The sequence below is a fragment of the Pseudorca crassidens genome, chromosome 10 (assembly GCF_039906515.1).
Source record: "Pseudorca crassidens isolate mPseCra1 chromosome 10, mPseCra1.hap1, whole genome shotgun sequence".
Lineage (NCBI taxonomy): Eukaryota > Metazoa > Chordata > Mammalia > Artiodactyla > Delphinidae > Pseudorca > Pseudorca crassidens.
In genome coordinates this window covers 69,302,203-69,309,169 of record NC_090305.1, presented here as the reverse complement: position 1 = coordinate 69,309,169, position 6,967 = coordinate 69,302,203, and positions in this window count along the sequence as shown.

Sequence of the window (6,967 nt, the reverse complement as noted above, 5' to 3'; positions counted from 1 at the left end):
TCAAGATCCTGCCTCCCCACTAGCCCAGCTGGCCCAGGTTAAGGAATTCCGAGGTCTGGACGGTCGATGCTAAACACAAAACCACCCTGGCGAAGGCTCCAGGCACCCCGCCACCCACATCCACCCTGCTCAGCCAGTCTGCCGGAAGGAAGCGCCTGACTGGGGTCAGATGGGGCAATTATCACTCAGCACTGAGAAGGCGGCTAGAACCGCCATGGCAGGAGTTATGACTGGTGGGGAGAGGGCACCGACCCAGAATCCTGAGGGGGGCGGCAGCTTGGGTGCAACCAGGCCACACCTCTCACTTACACACACGTTGGGCACACACACAGGGACCACAGGAACAATGGAGCTGGCTGGTGGGGACTTTCGGACCTCTTGCCGCCATACACTTTCCCCAAGGTAGCTGTCCTCTCTTCAGAGTAGGGACCCTCAGGCTGCCCCCAGGTGTGTGTGTGTGTGGGGGACAGCCTGCTCCAGGCTCCATCCCCCTCCTCTCCCCGCCCCCCCCACCACCAAGTGGGGTGCAGTCGCTGCAGCCCCAGGCCAGTATCTGATGTCCCAGGAGCTCCTGGAGCCACGTGCAAGAGGCCAAACCCTGCTGGTTCACCTGGGACTCTGCCCCGCACCAAAAGGAGCCTGGACTTTCTCTCAGAGGGCTCAGCCAGGCGGCACCCAGCTCCCAGGAGGGACGGAGATCTGGGGCCCACTGGGCAGAAGCCATAGAGTGAGGGAGATAGGGACTCCTCCCCCAGGCTTCCTTAGGCGGCCCCCGGCCCCTCATCGCCAGCCCTGAGCCCCGCTTGGCGGCCTTGTGAGGGTTACACACTGTAGGCAGGTTTGGAATTAATGGGTGACCCCTTGGATCACCTGGGCCCCACCCCTTTAGCCAGGGATGCCCAGAGTCTACTGGACTTACCATTAATGGCGTTCATTCATTCCCTCTTCAACTTCACGGCTTCTTTGCATACCTGAACTCAGATTGCCCCTAAGTATGGCTTTAACCCTACCCTGGCTACAGCAGTTGTCCACACTGAGGAAGGAATTAAATGGGTTCCAAGTACAGCGTGTACCCTCCCCCACCTCCCCCCACATAAGACCCGCCAGGGTTGGGGAGAGCGACCTTGTTTAGTGTGACACCTTGGAGGAAACTCCCCTCCGGCACCCCCTGCTCCAGCCACAGCCCAGCCCAGTCCCCTCATTAGTATGGAGCTCAGGAGGCCTACCCAGTCAGGCCTGCCCCCACCCAGAACCGGACTCCTAGCTCTGCCCCCAGACACTCAAGTCCTGAGATTTTGACCCTGCCTCTCCCTCTAGCTCCCACGACAAAGGTTTGGGCTGGGAGGTGGCAGATCCTACTTATCTTGTCATAAATATTTATCAGGCTCTAGGGGCCAGAGCCTGCAGCTGACTTGGAGGTGGGGGGCTCAGGGCAGATGCTTCAGGAGGATCTCAAAGCCCTTTCCTAATGAGGGTGCTGGGAGGGGAGAGTGCCACCTGGGCCTTGGGCTCCTGGGGGAGGGGGTGGACAGATGGACAGCGGGACAGAGTCAGAGGGAGCCTGGGGGGACTTGGGCATGCTCCAGCAACCAGACCTCCCCTTGCACCCCAGGAATGTGGGGGAGGAGGAGTCAGAAGAAGCCAAGGCTACCAGAAACATGGCAGCATTCTTCCTGGACTGTCCTCTGGCAGAATATCCTTGAGAGCTGCTCTCCCCACACACATCAGCCCCCCAGACTATGCTCCCCACACAGTCCTCCCACAACTGTGCCCCTTCCCGGTCCGTGCTCCCAGCTACATGGTCCTTCCAGAGCTGTGCTCCCTCCCACACACTGTCCACAAGGAGCTGTGCCCCCATGTAAACCTCTCCCCACCATCCCTCCTGACCCCACACTTTCCTCCTAGAGCTGTGCCCCAAACGCTACTCCATACTCTCCGGCCTCCAGAGCTGTGCTCTCCACACATTCAGGAGCCCCCCCCCCCCCCCCCCCCCCCCGTCACCCACCACGAGCCCCCACTCCTGGTCAAGAGGGACTCCTGACCACAGCTGCTGGGAAGCCCTCTGGCGAGCAGTGCAGACCCCATCCCCGGGGGTCCTGGCAGCGCCTAAATTCCAGCTCTCCCGTGAGCCACGGGCACAACCCCCATCCCACCCCGCCTCCCTCATTGGCATGCTGGTGGGGCCCACAGGTGGAATCAAAGCGCTCTGCTGGGAGCCGAGCTGCACAGCGGGGAGTGGGAGCCTTTGTCTCCCCAGCCCTGGGGGAGGAGGGGAGCTGGGGCCGAGAGGACACATTTTGGGGTCCAGAGCCTCCTCCTCACTGCCACAGGCAGGCACAGCTGCAGATAAGGGGGGCAGCCTGAGCCAGTGAGCACCCCCAGTAGATAATGAGCGGCTGGGGGGAAGGGACAGCCTCAGGCACAGCCTGTGGGGGGAAGGCTGCCTCCCAAAGCTCAGTGCGCTCATTAGCGGAAGCCTGGGAGGGGAGGCAGCTAAGTGGGTCAGTCTCCCTCCCCCAGCCTGCCTGACAGGTGTGGGTGGGAGGGAGAACCGTCAGCCCATTGTACCCCATTGAAGTCTGTCCCACTCTGAGTCCCCTTTCCCTTCAACCCCCTCCCTGAGCCCCTGCCCCTCCAACCCACCTCCCAGAGCCCACTTTCCCTCTCTGAGACCCCCAGGTGGCCTCCTCCCCTTCCGGAGCCCCTCCCCTTCTCTGCACTGCCCTCCCCCGCACCAGGTGCTGGCCTCTCAGTCAGCCTCCCCAAGGCATCCTCCAGACTGAGCCACACCTGGGAGAAATTGAAATCTTAGACTCTTCCCCTACCCCCACCGATGAAGCAGACATCCCTGTCCTGGACACGAAAGGCAGTAAAACACGGCTCTACTGGGGCCGGCGGGCGGAGGGCTGTGCCAGAACAAGCATCCAGATTTGGGGGCGGGAGCCAGGCAGGGTGAGGTGTGGGCTCCAGGCCAGGGCTTCGCTGCCCCCCTACCCCCTCAGCTAGTTGTCCCTAGGCACTTCCCCTTGTATCTCCAGCTTCCCTCTTTGCCCCCGCTTCAGTTATGAAGATAATTGTCCTGGCAGATCTATCACAGGAGTAAGGTGGGCGGAGGAGGGATGGATGGGGGTGTACCACAGAGGCAGGGTCTTCTCCCTGCAGGGTGGGGAGGTTCAAAGAGACAGGGTCTGTTGCCTGGCTCCCCTCTCCCAACACAGGATAGAGCCAGATAAGCACAGGATGGGCAGCCTGGCTGGCGGTTGCCCACCCCCACCCCCAGCCCCCCTGCCTCTCCAGCCTTTGGCTGGGCCCCTCCCTGATCAGGGACCTTCTAGGGCTTCCTATTTCCTGTCAAGGCCACCTACTTCAGGCTCTGAGAAACCTCTGGACCGCCCAGCTGGTCTCAGGGCAGAGGGTATGTGTGGTGCTCTGTCAGCCACCTTTGATGTTGCCGGGACACAGTTCTGGGAGGGGCTGAGTGACTGTCCTGGTTCTGCCAAGCCCCACCCCAGCCTGAGGCCCGAGGGGTCCTTATACAGTCATGAATCTCCATCTGACTGCACAAGGGTTAATCTCAGGGTGCCACCCCCTCCCACCACGTGTGCACAAATTCCAGGAACGCTTTCCATTAAGAACGCTGAGCAGATTTCATTTACATTAATAAGAACCAGAAAAATCTGAGAGGGGGGAGGACAGCAGTGTGTGGTTGCTGCTCACGTTCTGTATCTGAGTCTGGTAGAGCCTGAGGGGCTCAGGCTGGGGCTCCTAGTCTTAGAGGAGAGGCCCAGCCCAGTCATTGCTGGGGTACCCAGTCCTAACGGAGAAGCCATCCAGTCCTAGGAGATCCCAGTCTGAGGGAGGAGGCAGAGCCCAGCCGATTCTGGGCACTCCTATAGCCTGAGGAGGTGATCCTAGGGTCTGCCGGCCTGAGGGGATGGCAGAGCCCAGTCTTGGGTGGGAGAGGACACCAACCCACGGAGATGCCTAGGGGCAGGGACAGACAGAGCCCTGGGCTTCCATGAGCTGTGGATGAACCCTATCAGTCAGGGTTTGCGGCAGCCCTTCTCTGAGCCTCAGTTTGCCAGTCTGTTGGAGAAGGCCGCTCAGTCCCGTCCCCACTAAGTGTGGCTGTAAGTAATAGAAGGTAAGGTTTTGAGCTTTGAGTTTTTTCAGGAGCACTACGTCCCCTTCCTCAGTCTCCTCTCCCCCTTCAGCTCTGCATTTCGACACTAGAGCTGAGCGGAGGACTCTGTTCAGTAAGCTCGGGAACCTGTTTAGGGTGGAAACCCCCAAGATCCACCTACCTGTGAAGGGGAAGCCGCAGAGTGACTGCGTGCGTGTGTGTGTGCGCGTGTGCACGCACACGGGGGGTACCTCTGTTCTGCCAGTCCGAGCCCTGCCCCACTGAGGCCTGTGAGCTCCCACCTCCTTCCCAGCTGCCAGACCAAGCTTCCTTTCTTCAAGGGTAGCAAGAGTCTGATTCCCACCCCCTTGGGCCAGAGCAGGTTATAAGTGTGTGCAGGGGTGAGCTTTCATGACTGGACCTGGCCTGCCCATGTACAGGTGGTTGGGAAGAGGTGTGTGTGAGGTTGCATGCTTCACGCATGGGCGGGGTGGGCGCGGGAGGTTGGGGTCTGCAGGCATCTGCGTGTCCTACCCCCACGCATGTCGAGGGTGCTGGAGAAGCACTCCTGACTCTGCTGGATGACTATCCAGGCCTGTGCATGCATGTGCATGTGTACTCTCTCATGCTTGTGCATGCAGTGGGCCACCTCTCAGCCCAGCCTCGGATTTGGGGAGAAAGGAGAAACCCCTGCCCGGGTGCCCCCCAGGATTTGGGCCCAGCCTTGCCTTGCTCCAGGCTGGAGTTCTGGAGTGGGTGACCTGAGGCACTTGGCTGTGCTTAACCCCACCCTTGCACAGCAGGCCGGGGCTCCCATATCTTCACCCTCTTCCAATTCCCTTTCCCCCAATCCTGCCTGAGCAAGGGGTTGGTGTGGGGACACTTAATTGCATCCATGAATCATTCTCAAAGAGCTCCTGTCCAGCAGCCGAACTCAGGGTGCTGGTGCCTGCCTGGAGCGGGAGCCAGGCCTGGTGGGCGAGGGTCTGTGGGGCTGCTCAGTCTGGCAGGAAAGCCGGCAGGGGTTCCGGGCCAGGCCTCCTGGCCCCTCCTCTTTCCCTGGCCTGCTGCGCCTGGCCTCCCCGCTCAGCATGCAGAATTCACCGGCTGCTCCTTGGCTGTCTTATCTCCTCAGCGGCCAGGGGGGTGGAGCGGAACTGACTCCCCCAGACCTGGTGGGCCGCTCCCACTCCACATTATCTTGCCCCACAGCCTCCTCCCGCCCCTTGCAGCCGCTGCAGACCTTTCCTGCTCCTCTTCCTGGCATCCTCTAGGCCTTGCTTTGTCTGCAGTTGTCTTTTTTCCTGCCTCTCCCTGTCTGTCTTCTCTCTCCAGGGTAGTGGTGGGCGGGTGAGGGTGGTGGTCATCCCCAAGGCCGAGCTTCTCCATCTCTATCGGTCCCTTTGGCTGGCCCAGATGTCAGTTGGGCAGATGTACCTGAGTCAGAACCTAGGCTCAGCACTTGATAGCCTGGTAATTTCCAGCAACTGCTTTGCTTTGAGCCTGTTTCCTCTTTAAACTGGATGAAAATGATTCAGGGACTAAAAGTGGTTCAGAGACTAATCGGATGCAAGGGCCCTGCCCCTGGCTATGCCCCCTGCTGGAAAGTTCCCCCCTCCTTCCAGCTTTTGGGAGGCTGGTTGAGGGCATGTGGGCATCCCCTGCCTCCACCTGAGAGCCCTGGGCAAGCTCAGCCCAAACTTCCTCTGGCTGTAGAGACAGAGGCTCTGGATCCAATGTGGGCTCTGCCAAGGGAGTATTTCTGTGAGTCAATAATCAGGCAAATGGGTAAAGAGAGTGTGAGAGGCAGAAATGCATTTTATCGACCACAGAAATTATTTACCTGGGTTGAAAAGAATTGCTAAGAGACTGAAGCACTTACTGTGCACAGGGCTAGCCTGACCCTTTATCCCACAGCTGGGCAACAACTTCCCTTTCTAGCCAGTGGTGATCCCTGGAGGTAAGGGACCTGGCAAGAACCTGCAGGGGAACTTCCCTGGTGGCCCAGTGGTAAAGAATCTGCCTTACAATGCAGGGGACACGGGTTCGATCCCTGGTCAGGGAACTAAGATCCCACATGCCACGGGGCAACTAAGCCCGTGCACCATAACTACTGAGCTTGTGCGCCTCAACAAGAGAGCCCGCATGCCGCAACTACAGAGCCCATACTCTTTGGAGCCTGCGCGCGTCACAAGAGAAAACCCGCACACCACAACTAGAGAGAAGCCCGCGTGCCTCGGCGAAGATCCTGTGTGCTGCAACTAAGCCCCGTCGCAGCCAAAACTAAGTAAATAAATCTTAAAAAAAAAAACCAAAAAAAAAAAAACCTGCAGGGCCTCTGAGGCCCGAGTTCTAGCCAGGTCCCCTTGAATCTCAGAGACCTGGAAGAGGTCCTAGGATCCTCCAGCACCCCAGGACTTGGTGAGATATGCTCCCAACGAGAGCACCTAAACGAGTCCAGCCCATAAATGATGAAGTGCTGCCACCTGGTGGCCACCAGTAAAACAGCCCTTCTCCAGGGTCCAGTCTCCAGGCCAATCTCCCCCCCATCCCCCCCATCCCACCTGTCCCTGAGGGCATTCATCCTTCGGGAATCAGGATGGCCGATGGAGGGACTCCAGGCGCCCTTGAGACCTCCAGCCAAACTGTGCATGCCTGGGGAGCTTAGCTCAGGCCTGACTGCTCATCTGGGCTTTGAAACTCTTTTGATGCATGGCCACGACATCTGCTCCTGGATGGCCCTCAAAGCCCTGCACATTGCAGCAGCTGTCCCAGCAAAGGGCAGGCTGGACTTGGGATCCCTGGAGGTTCCCTCTAGGTCAGCAAGAGACCCTTCCAAATTCA